Source organism: Schistocerca serialis, chromosome 6 (assembly GCF_023864345.2).
Source record: "Schistocerca serialis cubense isolate TAMUIC-IGC-003099 chromosome 6, iqSchSeri2.2, whole genome shotgun sequence".
Classification (NCBI taxonomy): domain Eukaryota; kingdom Metazoa; phylum Arthropoda; class Insecta; order Orthoptera; family Acrididae; genus Schistocerca; species Schistocerca serialis.
The window spans coordinates 426,757,385-426,770,928 of record NC_064643.1 but is presented as its reverse complement, the minus strand read 5'-3'; the positions used below and the strand labels follow the sequence as shown (position 1 = coordinate 426,770,928).

The following is a 13,544-nucleotide window of genomic DNA, read 5'->3' as shown; positions in this document are numbered from 1 at the left end:
CCACTTTCCAGAACGCTGTAAAAAGGGAACTATTGCTCAAAATGTCGTCAGACTTGAAAGTCATATTATTGACGCAGTGGAAAATGTTATGAAACGGATATATACAGTGGGTTACAAAACTTATGTAACACACTTCTAGAGGTAGATTGGTTAATTAACATATCAAGTTTTACGTATAAACACTTGTTCGGAAACGCAGTGCTCGGGGAATTGACCCAAGTTGGACATGCCTGCAAGAAAGGTGCATAAAATCATACCAAACACACTGCGCTGTTATCCATACGAAATGAAATATGTTTAGAAGTTGCTTCCTGATGACCTGCCACCGACACAAACACTCTCTTTGAAATTTCCCTCTCTCATAGAAGTGGACAATGAATGGCCATCGAACATTCTATGGACATATGAAGTCCATTTCCATCTCCAAGGACATGTCAATTAACAGAATTGAAAAGAATATGGGCAACAGAAAATACGCACGCACATTGTCCGGAACTATTCCATTCTTTAAATGTGACTGTGTGGTGCGTGTTGGCAGCAAATAAGTGCTGCGCATTTCGGATATGCTAGAATTATAAGCCATCATTTCCCTGCAGCCTGGCCGTAAATTTATGTATACACAGGGGGAATCCGTTAGGATGAATCATACCTTCTAGGATGATGGAGAAGAATAAATGTACGAATTTGAGGTATGGGTCCTTGTAACGGAAACGAACGAGTCTAAAGTTATAAGCGAAAATCGTTCTGATACTTCTCGACAGTGGAATACATGCACCGGTACTGTTGTTGCTAAGTTTGTTGAATAGGCAACTTGTAGAGGTGGTAGCATGGACCAGCCTAAAATGTTCAGGTAAGCATGGGCTTAAAACGCTTACCTAAAGAGCTATGAGCACTTGCTTTACAGAAAAGATGTGTTTCACGGTAGCGAAGATGAACAAGTGGTGGTAGTATGGACGAAAACGTGAAAAAGTATCTAGTAAACATGGACTCTAAAATGCATACCTGAGAGTTATGAGGGCAATTAAAGCCCTGTTTTTCCCCACCTATGTTGTACAATCTTGCCATGGTGGATGGGGTCATCTAAACCGTACAACTGCTGACTGGTAAACTTGTGCAGTAACGTACACTAACACTACGGATGGTGAAAGGTGCAACTCAAATCACAGTCATCGTATTGCGATTCATCCGTCATTTGTAGGCGACTACATTTACGTTAAGACGCTTAGAGCGCTATCTGTTGGTAAATCATTCTTAGCTGAAGGAATTTCTGAAAATATATTTGATAACTCCGCTTTAGTGGCCCTGTTACCGATCACATAACCTTCGCTATTGACTGTGTCTTGCCGATGTGAACTGGTGTATTTCACATACTACCCAAATCTTTTCGGATTTTCTGCCATTTTTAAAATTAACTTGTTTTCAATATACCCCGTAAATTTCGAGCTTCTGAAAATCTTCGCAAACTTTGGGGTTTTTGCATTCTTTTATGTTTGGCATGCTTTCTTCTCTGTTCCTGCTACGGTGTTCTGAACTGTTTTGTATATCTTGAGGGTTCAGTTCCATGAATTATTAATTTATTTGGTACAAATCTTTCATGTGGCATCCATACTATTTCCTTGAATTCGAGCCATATCTGGTTAATACTCTCGTAGTTACTCTGGAAAATACTGAGATTGTCTCTTAACGAAGGCATCCAGTGAGTTTTATCTGTTCTTTAAATAGATATGTCTTGCATTATTTTTGGTGGGGTGAGATGTTACGATATTCCGTATTGCTACTACGGCGTTGTCACTAATCCTTGTATCCGTCATACTGTTCGGTGTTATTTGCAAGAGTGAGGTAGAGTATGTTTCAGCAATTATTTACACTTCGAGTGCGCTCCTGAACTAACTGATCAATCTCGTTCTCGGAGAAAACATTTAGTATGATTTCCGACGATGATTTATACCTATCACCGTCTTTAAATATGTATTTTCGCCAACATATCCAAGGTAGAGGTCACCACCAAGTATAATTATTTGAGTGGGGTGACTATTTGGAAAGCCTCCGTACTCTGCGCTCACTGCGTACAGCGTGATTCAGCTGCCTCTACCTATCGGTTTCATGCAGTCTACAATGCGGCGAAATTCTTTATATTCTGTCGCTCTCTAAGTCCGAACTATTAGTCCTACACAAAAAAAAAAAAAAAATGAACAGGGCCTTTTTGTAGAAGATTTTATGTAGTTATAGTTATTACTGGGATATGTTTCACTAGAGACCATGGTTTTCAAGTTACTCAGGAAAAACAGACCTGAAGCTTACTTCTGTACGTTATTCATGAATAATTCGAAAACTACTGCCTGTAGCGAAAATTTATCGTAGTGATAAATTTAATTACATTAAATTTCCTACAGAAAGATCCTGATTATTTTTTTATGTGTGATTAATAGCTTGAACGTAGTGACAGGGAGAATATGAAAGTCTAATTCTTGGAATTCGAAGACATTGCCGGTTGTATAATACCGATAAGTAGGGGCAACTGAATCACACTGTTCCAAAAATCGACAGCAAACCTCAGGAATTGATTTCTCATATAGCAAGAGGCAAAAAAGTCTAGTAAACCTGTGCTCTAAGGTGCATAACTTACGAGCTTTGAACACATCTTCAGCTTCAATGAGTCTAAACTGCATAATTTCAGAGATATCAGCACTTGTTCAGCAGAAAAAATGTGTTTCAGAGCAGAGAAGATCAACAAGTGCTCATGCGTATTAGAGCCCATGTTAACTAGGTAGTATTTTAATGTTTTGATCCATAGTATCTCCTCCCAAAATCTGAAAAGCAAAGAGCTTGCAATAAAAGAGATTTGATTCACCGTGCCCGCATCTCGTGGTCGTGCGGTAGCGTTCTCGCTTCCCACGCTCGGGTCCCCGGGTTCGATTCCCGGCGGGGTCAGGAATTTTCTCTGCCTCGTGATGGCTGGGTGTTTTGTGATGTCCTTAGGTTAGTTAGGTTTAAGTAGTTCTAAGTTCTAGGGGACTGATGACCATAGATGTTAAGTCCCATAGTGCTCAGAGCCATTTGAACCATTTTTTTGATTCACCGTATTAAAGTAACATAAGTGCTTATAGCTCCATAAATAAAGCCAATGCTTACTTAAAATCTTTTCTTTTTGTTACAGAAAAAACCGTTCCTGGTTCAGTTGCCTCTTCTGATCCGTTTTATGCAACCCGCACTACATCTGTATCAGGAACCGTATTCAAAATATAATCTGAGTAAATGCTCTCTTATCCCTATTATCCCTATTATCAAACGAAATAATACTGTAAAAATTCATTTGAGGACTGGCCATGATTTACACGGTATTTTTGGACCACGTTATTCCTTAATTCTGCCACAATTATCCAGATATCTCCAATTTTTCTTCATGTAATTAGTGGTGCAGTCATAGAGGTTTTGGAAGTTCTTTGAGTTTATCCATTTGCAGTATTTAATCTTCTGTAAATGGTTCAGAAAAATTGCCTTTTAAGGTTATTCCACAATCAGAAACAACGTAATTAACATGACATATCAAAATGTGCCTAGCTTTCTTATATGCCCTGTGCAAACATATTTGCAACATCAAGTAACTTCTGAACATAAGTACCAACAGTTAGAATATAAAAATGTAAGTGTGGAAGTAACGACTTACCGGTACATAAACCATTGAAAACATAAATGTACAGGGCTATTCAGCTGCCCCTACCGATATTGTTTTGTGCAACCGCACATGACAGGACAATGGTGTTGGCCACTTCGCTCTGGAGATGTGAAGCACATTTTCAAAATGTCGCAGAATAACTAGTAAACTACGGTACACGAAAAGATCCGAGATCTATTGTACACAATTTTTTTATGAAACTGCTTTAGATCATTACTGCTGCGAGTCATGAATTAATCTTTTCATTGGGTTATATACCGGGAAGCTGTTACTTCTACACTTCCCATTTTGGTATCATCTGTTACTCGCGTTGTTTCCTTTAGCCTTTAGCCTTTAGAAGGCTGACTAAACAGCAGTAGCTAAACAAAAAAGAGTGAGGACACTTGGATATGTGTGGTAGAGGTAAGATATATTTTAGTCCATAAAATACCGCATAACTCACGATCGATCTTCATTTGTATTTTCTTCAGATGATTTAGTTAGCTAATAGTTGCCCAAAGTTGTGAGAGCTAACTTAATATCGATTATGTGTCTCTCCCCTGTCTGGATAGCGCGCCTGATATAAACGTAGTGTAGGTTGCATAAAACGGAGCCTGTATATACAGGATGATACAGCTGCACCTACTGATAAGTCTTATGCAACCTGCGGTGCCTTCAAAATGAGCATACGAGGTTTTGAAGTTCTCTTGCTTGCTACGTGCGAGCTATTAGTCCCACAGAAGAAATGAATTGAAACTTTTTGTACGAAATTTAATGTAGATAAATTATTACTGGGATACGTTTTCGGAGCACAGTTTCCGCCGTATTCAAGAAGATAGTGCTGTAAATAACTTTTGTAAATTTTCATTTTTTGTGTAGGTCTGATAGTTTTCACGTAGCAAACGAGAGAATATGAAAAATATTGAACGTGGCATTTTGAGGCATTGCAGGTTGTTTAAAATCCGTAAGTAGGGACAGCTGAATGACGTTGGGCATCCTGGTTGTACTTCCTAGGAGTCGTCAGGCGTATTTTATCTTGTGTTTCGGCAGATATTTGCAATTTCGTCTTTGCACTGTGTAACTGGAGTCGGCGTCCACAATTGCTGCTCATCACGTCTTTCACGCGACGCCCAGTGTCAACACACAGCGTCACTTTGTTTCCCATTACAAATGAATTATTTTTAAATTCGAATTTTACCTCCAAATTCGATAGATCGCTCCCGAATTAGTCTGGTTTGAAATTCATTTTATCGACATGTACTAACGGGAACTGTAAAACTCAAATAATAAACAATTGTCAAGCTGTGACTCTGTAGCGCTGCATGCTTGGCGGTAGCAGTCAACGTGGGCCAGGACGGTGTTGTCACTGGTAGTGTCTTTCTTATTCTTCTAGTTCAACTATTTTTGTTCATGCATATAGATAAAATTAATATGGCGCTACGCTAATCTGGGACCGCTCTGTCAAACAGTCATGTAAAAATTTGCTATCAAATTCATTTTGTTTCTAAAGGGGAACAAACCGACGCTTTCCGTCGACACTAAGTGTCACATGAAAGTTGTGATGACCATTATTTGTTTCGGCTGACACCTTATACCAAATGCAAAAATTAAATTGCAAATATCTGCTGAAACACCAACGAAAATGTAGCTGAGCACCCCTAGGAGAGATACGCTTCATGTATTAGTTAAGTATCGCAAATTTGATTGTACATTACAACGAGTTTGACTGTTTCAGTGTCTGGCTAGAAACAGCTATTACCGTCATCCAGGAACAGCGACGTGGATGGAATGGTTTTCTGTTCTCATTGAGACACATGATATCAATGAGTCACTTGCCTCTCACCACCGGGCTTGCTCGATTTTGGTGAGTTCTCATGCCTCTTATCGTTGCGGTGCTAGATTTCGATGAATTCCCTAATCTCTCATCATTGGAGTGCTTGATTTCGATTAGTATCCGTGGCATGTGCTGCCGTAACTGACACATTATTGGTATTTCTCCATGTTACAACGGTTATGGTTAGTATTCCGCCGTTAGCCATGTTGCGGCCAGTGGAAGAGTTAAAGTAGTTGGATGAGAACACATACCGTAAACAGTGTTGAAGATTGTCACGAAAATCAAACATTACAATTACTCGCCACAATCAACACCGTAGGGAACAGGAGACTACCTTACAACACAAGTGACTTATTTGCCAAAACTATCAATGCCTAGCTTTCTTATATGCACTGTGCAAACATATTTGCAACATCAAGTAACTTCTGAACATAAGTACCAACAGTTAGAATATAAAAGTTATATTTACATCATACACGAAATGTATAATCTAAAGTGTCGGTTATTATTTGCAAAAGCAAGCATACCTGCACTTTGTCGATTATAGAGCCATCTGCCACGAGTGGAAAACAATGGTTCAAATAAACCGTACGTACTGTTTGGTGTAGAATCCGAATACATAAGAAAAACTGGCGGTTCCCGTTTTAAAATCCCTCCAAACAGGAGGGGTGGTTAGGTGGTCGCCAGTTTTTGCACAGCAAGATGTCTCCTTTACTAATATTAACTTTTCACCTAGCACCTTTCTTTCCTACAATGAGTCATTTTCAAGATATTTAGTTCTCTCAAGTTAAAACAAACACTCTCATATATTGGGTGTTAGGGGTATAAGTGCAGACACAGTCTGATCATTGGTACATTTATATCTACACACTTTAGTGTGTTAGTTGTTTTTCTCTGCATTTAGCAGTATTCCGCCGGGCTCGTCACGTAGTGTACTACCTGATGTTTTCTGTAGTGTCGCAACTACACTAATAAGTGGACTACACCTGTCAGTACAGACTAATCAATTTGCGTCCACGTGCCAATGCTTCAAGACCTGAAATGCTGCCCAGAGGTATATAAGCATTAAGGGCTTGCTCTTCTCTCATGTACCCAAAGGCAGTAATCGTCTCAAAAACATAATGCTCCCAAATGCTACAATTATAAGTCTCCAAAAACAGTAAATATTGCTGCAACGCTCTTCAATACACTGTGCTCAGTCACCCATGAAAACCAACATAAAAAAGCATGAATATTTTCGCAGGCCAAAATTTTTGAGAAATTCTTAAAGATGCTGAGGAATGTAGAACGAGACAGCTATTCAGTCAGGGTCTTATAAACCGGAGCATATTACCCGTTTTGTACGCCGATTGGAGCGTTTTACTGCTGATTCCCTTCTTTTCCGTACCACAGCAGGGCACCTCACTCGTATGAAAAAGAAATCATATGTCCGTAAAATTTTAATAGTTGGCTTAGGTTAAATTGTAATAGCGCGAGAATAATCTTACACATTTGATAGGATTTTAGGTGCACAAATAGTCTACGTGCGCTTCACTAGGACAACATGACGTTCACAGTTTCCTTTTGATGACAATGGAAACACATTACAAAATTGGCGCCTTAGAAATATATAGTAAAAGTATATAGGAAAAATAACACCCATACGCTTGTATAGACGTCTTGGAGTCTGCAGTCCGTTTTGGTACCCAAAAACTACGCTACTGGCCGTTAAAATTGCTACACCGCAACTATGACGTGCTAGAGACGCAAAATTTGTCCGACAGGAAGAAGAAGGTGTGATATGCAAATGATAAGCTTTTCAGAGCATTCGCACAAGGTTGGCGCCGGTGGCGACACCTACAACGTGCTGACATGAGGAATGTCTCCAACCGATTTCTCATACACAAACAGCAGTTGACCGGCGTTGCCTGATGAAACGTTGTTATGATGCCTCGTGCTAGGAGGAGAAATGCGTTTCCGACTTTGATAAAGGTCGGATTGTAGCCCATCACGACTGCGATTTATCGTATCGTGACATTCCTGCTCGCGTTGGTGTTAGCAGAATATGGAATCGGTGTGTTCAGGAGGGTAATACGGAGTGCCGTATCGGACCCCAACGGCCTCGTATCACTAGCAGTTGAGATGACAGGCATCTTATCCGCATCTGTAACGGATCGTGCAGCTACGGCTCGAGCCCTGAGTCAACAGATGGGGACGTTTTCAAGACAACAATCATCTGCACGAACAGTTCGACGACGTTTGCAGTAGCATGGACTATCAGCTCGGAGACCTTGGCTGCGGTTACCCTTGACGCTACATCACAGACAGGAGCACCTGCGATAGTGTACTCAACGACGAACCTAGGTTCTGTTTACAGCATCATGATGGTCGCATCCGTATTTGTTGACATCACGGTGAACTCACATTGGAAGCGTGTATTCGTCATCGCCATACTGGCGAATCACCCGGCGTGATGGTATGGGGTACCATTGGTTTACACGTCTTGTTCGCACTGACGGCACTTTGAACAATTGACGTTACATTTCAGATGCTTTACGACCCGTGGCTCTACCCTTCATTCGATCCCTGCGAAACCCTAAATTTCAGCAGGATAATGCACGACCGCATTTTGCAGGTCCTGTACGGGCCTTTCTGGATACAGAAAATATTCGACTGCTGCCCTGGCCAGCACATTCTCCGCATGTCTCACCAACTGAAAACGTCTGGTCAATGGTGGCCGAGCAACTGGCTGGTCTCAATACGCCAGTCACTACTCTTGATGAATTGTGATATCGTGTCGAAGGTGCATGGGCAGCTGTACCTGTTCACGCCATCCAAGTTCTCTTTGACTCAATGCGTATCAAGGCCGTTATTACGGCCAGAGGTGGTTGTTCTGGGTACTGATTCTCAGGATCTATGCACCCAAATTGCGTGGAAATGTAATCACATGTCAGTTGTAGTATATTATATTTGTCCAATGAATACCCGTTTATCATCTGTATTTCTTCCTGGTATAGCAATTTTAATGGCGTTTAATGTACGTTTTAGCTGCGTATCCAAATAATGGATAAAGATTTTTGAACGAAGTAAGGTGGAACATCTTTATAAATCCCTAGAGAATGTAACTATAAAGTCTGATCAACATGCTGAGGATACTTATTCTTCGGATTTCGCTCCAAACAGAATTTTACTTGGGTATTTTACTTGTACAGATGAGGTAAAACTTAATCTCTGTGTTAGGAAATGGATCCAAATATCAATAATCTTCAAAAGAATATCCGTGATTGGGATCTAAGGAATACAACGTAAAATTGTCAACAAGCCGTGTTGGTGCGAAAATGTGTTAAAAATGCTTCTTTTACTGATTTCTAGGGAACCTCCCGTGATTTAGTTTACATTCATTACTTCCTGTAATTCCTGACGTGTCAGAAAATACCTCCTTATTTTGTATTAATGATGCCCAGGGCTGGTCAACATACTATGTATTTTATCAACTATATTACTCTCAATGTCCTTGTTATCAACTTCTGTGCAAATTTTCCCTCCACAGGCCCACCGTAGGCCAAATGAAATGTAATAAGAACCAATCGATTTATTATGTATTCTTAAGTAGGAGGAAGTGTGTAACACTCACACTTTTACCCTGTACTCTAGGACAGTGACACAATCATGATCCTTATGTTGTGTCCTCAGCCCCAAGCCTATTCCAAACATTTGACTGTACCATAAATATCAGTTTTGTAACAGCATGCACATGCAATGAGATACTTTGTTTCATACTGTTGTTTACTGTTTCATAATTACTACATCAGTTGCTTGCGTCTTCTAAGTAAACTGTTGTCATACAGTGTCTGCTAGTCAGAGCTTGCCTATCGTCTAATGTATACCTTACTCTTGATAGTTTATCATAATTCTACATTTTTGTGTAATATCATTCGCTTCTACTCACCTCAAAGATTTCCCATTCACTGCCCTTGTAATCTACATACTTTACATAAAAAGCTTTCAGTTTGAAGCCTATCCGTGCATTACGTTGTTTTCACTATTAACAACACAAAATTATACACAGCTTGACAAAATAGGTCAAGCACACAGAAGGGGAGGAAGAAACGAAATAAGAATTAATGAGTAGAAAGGGTATAATACGTGATTTCAGAGCTGTGTGTAGAAAAGTATTGTTCAGTTGAAAAACAGCAACACATTATTGTCACGTGACAGGTAATAGTTGGGGAAACAGAATGCCCATGTTGTGTTATGCCATCCGAGTGTCCTCAACCACTGCCTCTCATGAACGAAAGTCATTCCTGATTGCTCTCAACACCACCGCGCCAGGAGTAACATCGTTGTGCCTTTCGAAAATATTGGAAAAACTCAACATTTCCCCAGGTCGCTACCATATTCATCGACAGTTGACATCCAGGGTAATGCAGAACCAAGGTTCACCGCTGAACACAGTGCAACACCGTTCGTCTGCAGTCCATCCTTGCAGGTCACAGCAGCAGTCCAAATACAGCAGTTTGAATACTGATGTTAATGTCAGCTTATGCATGGGATGGCAATTCGTTAGTCCAGCTGCCGTTAGTGTCCGACCATTGGAGCATGGTAACACAATTTGCAGGGAGTCGACTTCATGTTGTTGGATAGCAGGTGCACATAAGAAGGGGTGCCTGATGAACAATACAGCAATTCTCTCTTCTGGTGGTCAGACGCTGTTGACTGGAATCGTTTTGACTAGTATGCCTGTCCTCACGTTCCCATGCAGTCCAGCATCCGACCAGCGTCACTTCTGAATGCCCCACAAGTCTGAATATTGCGTGATGTGATCAGCCAGCCAACTGGAGACCCAGCATGCAGCTTCTTGAATCTCGTCAGGTGCAACTAATGCTGTTCCTTGTAAGTACGAGTATGTGGCATCCCCGTCCTTCACTGAGGTCACTCTCCATCTAATGCTGTTCATGTCCCTCACATATGCTACGAGGCACGGTGACAACGTAGATGGACTCCAGTGGCTGTTCTGCTTGTCACAGGCAAATGCATCCCTAAACATTTACTTACTCACTGATGATGTGTAAACATACAAAGTTACGTTGCCATCGTACCATGCTTTCTGGTTGCTTCACGTTTCTTCTTTGAATATTCAAACACAATGGCTTCTGTTCAGTAATATCCTTTTGGAAATTGAAATTTAGAGAAAGAGTCCTACTCAAAACATCTGATTACTATTCATGATGTAGTGAGCATTAATAGATATAACTGCGCATATTTGAACTAATATTTACATACTGCAAGTACACATACAAAATGACCATTGACTTTAGATAAGGCTCAGTGGTGATAACACCCCAACCACTCTTCGGTACAACTGAGCGCATTTCATGTCTACACCTGGGAATCTTTTCTTTAACACTTTGACATGTTACACAAAACTTTACATTTGCAATTACTAGTCTACCTGTAGTCCTACAATAATAAAATTTGTTTAGGTGGGTTAATTTTTAAAAAAAAATTCCAGTGTGAGCATGCCTATTATGGATATTTATTTTACCCATCGTGAGATTATGTAATTCATAAGCATTAACTCATTCATTCCTTATTTTACCAAATTTGACACTGTATTTCATGTCATTGCCATTTTGTCATTGGTTTCAATAAACCCACTATATTATGATCCAATATATTTCAGATGGAATGTAAGTCCCATAAAACTGACCATGCCCATTCCTGTTTCTTGGATAAAGACATTTTGAAATCAATTCCATTTTTCTGTGGTCAGGATTTATGGCCTTATCATTTGCACTAAGGCCTATGAATTTCACTTCTTTCACTCCACACGCTGATTTGCTAAATTTTGCTGTAATTCCCTTCTCAGATACCCTATGTAATGCTCCTTTTAATACTTCTGTGCATTCATTATACATTTTGAGAGAATCATTACAGCATCTACTTATAAGATTACCCTTTGTAATAATTGTGATCCTAATGCTTGATCCAAAGTCTGAATTAAATTACTAACAGATGTATTTAATACGAAACGAAAAACTATAAATACGTAAGACCTGTCGAATAAGAATACTATAAGTTGCCAGTGACTTTCTGTTGGGTCCATACAAATAAAATACTTAACCCCCTCTAGTTTAGCCAGAATTTTCTCTAAGCTCCATCACAATATGTATAGTCAATATCTCCTAGATAGAAATGTGTCGATCTCTCTCCATTTCGATGTGTTCAATGTACATTTCCTTAGAGTTTTTTAGAGTTTTTTTCACAGTAAATTACCGGTTTCTTAATGGCCTTTCAATAAACCTCTTTTCAGCAATCTTACTTATTTCTGTTATAGCTGCTTCCTACACTGTTAATGGTGTTGGATACGGTTTCTCAAAGAACAGTTTTAATTTTTGATTTTTAGTTACATTCATACAGTTTTGTCATTCCTCTCTTGTCAGAAGAGACTACCGTGTATTGTATCAATAATTTTGGAACTCCATTTGCTCAAGACTAGTCAGTACATCATTATGAAAGTTTCTTATTTACATTAATGTTAGTACCTTGTTACTTACTTCTGTACAATTTTTCTTGCCCCTGTCTCTCAATATCTGGACACATTAGCTTTGCACATATTTTTACATTAATTTCATCTGTCTCTTTCATAAGAGCCTGATTATGAAAAGGAATCCGAACTTCTAGATAGAAATTAGGTTTTCGTAATTTTTTGTCTTCAAAATTTAATATTACTTTTTGTTCCCCTAACCAATGTAGCCACGACGTTAAATAAGCCTTTAAGATGAAAAGGTGAGAAGAGAATAGTAACAACATATTTCCTTCACATGTACGCCTATTTTTATTTCTAAGGTTCCTTATTTACTGCACTGGAACGATTCAGAGTAATGTACACTGTTTAATTATGAAGATTCAGCAAACTGATAATTTTATTATAAATTATTTCTCTAATAATGCTTCTGTGAGCAGTAAACGTATAGGACCCTTCTCAGGAACCCTACAAAAGTCAAAGTGTTAGGAAGAAGCAGAAAGTACTGCACCTACACAGCAGCCATGCATTAGGTGCACGACCTCATTCATGGGAAAGTTTAGGGCAGCATAGCGCACCACCAGCAATTTCAAACCAATTGCAAGGCTAAGTCAAGTGATAGTGAACTTATGGCCTTTATGCAAGGCTTTTTCAAAAGAGGACTATGTAGTGATAGTGGTTGAGGTGGGAAACAATTTGGACAAGTCTGAATTATACGATGTTGATGGAGAGCCACACAAGATAGCTTCCCTGACTCACAACACCAATTTATAATTTGTAGAGCTGTTGCAGCATTATGATCATCTACATCATAATAGAGCTCTTAGGGAGATTAATATGGGGTCACAGAAGGCACTGATGGCAGCTGATTTAAAGCCTGTTGCTCTGGTGCCTATTTCACTATCAATTGATGGGGTTTCACTAGGCATTGTCTACACCTGAACAGGATGTGTAAAGGAAGATTGATACAGCTGAGGATAGGTCTTGGCCCCTGTAAGATCATTTTTATGATGAATCCACAACAGGTTCCCATTCCTAATGAGTATTTCTACCAATCTGAAAAAAAATGGAAAGAATCATCCACAATAGTGAGTCTAACACATCAAATGACTCACATGCTTCATATCATAAAGAAAAAGAAACCATTGGAAAATAAATTACGATGTTTCATACACTTAACAATCCATCAGAACATGCAAACAATAAAAACTAAAATTTACACTTTTAAGTTGAGCTAAAATCTTTGAACTGCATGTAGTTTGTGCCACAGACGACTGGTGTAAAAACATAAAAATCGAACATGTAGTGTTATCATAGTATGTGTGGACAGAGTTCTAATCGTGGAGAATCATGTAAGGGTGGACAAACACTTTGAAATATCAGCTGTTAAATTAACAGGGCTTGATACCACCAATAAATTAATCATTTTGTTTGTGTATTTAACTCCCAGTGGTGGTAAAAACACCTTTTCAGTATACTAACAGAAGCTGCAGATATAGTCTCAAATACGAAAGTCAACATAGTTTTTTGAAGAGATACAAACATCAACA

At 39.3% G+C, this 13,544-nt stretch overlaps 1 long non-coding RNA gene across 5 annotated transcripts in view; it reads left to right on the top strand.

Annotated features, from left to right (window-relative positions):
* Positions 1–13,544, top strand: part of LOC126483696 (uncharacterized) — a 114,365-nt gene that overhangs the window by 56,186 nt on the left and 44,635 nt on the right. The window contains exon 6 of one of the 5 annotated variants that reach the window (XR_007587762.1): positions 5,391–5,519. The exons of the other annotated variants lie outside the window; for them this stretch is intronic. This is a non-coding gene — a long non-coding RNA (uncharacterized LOC126483696). The remainder of the gene's footprint in view (positions 1–5,390; positions 5,520–13,544) is intronic. 5 annotated transcript variants of the gene reach the window in all.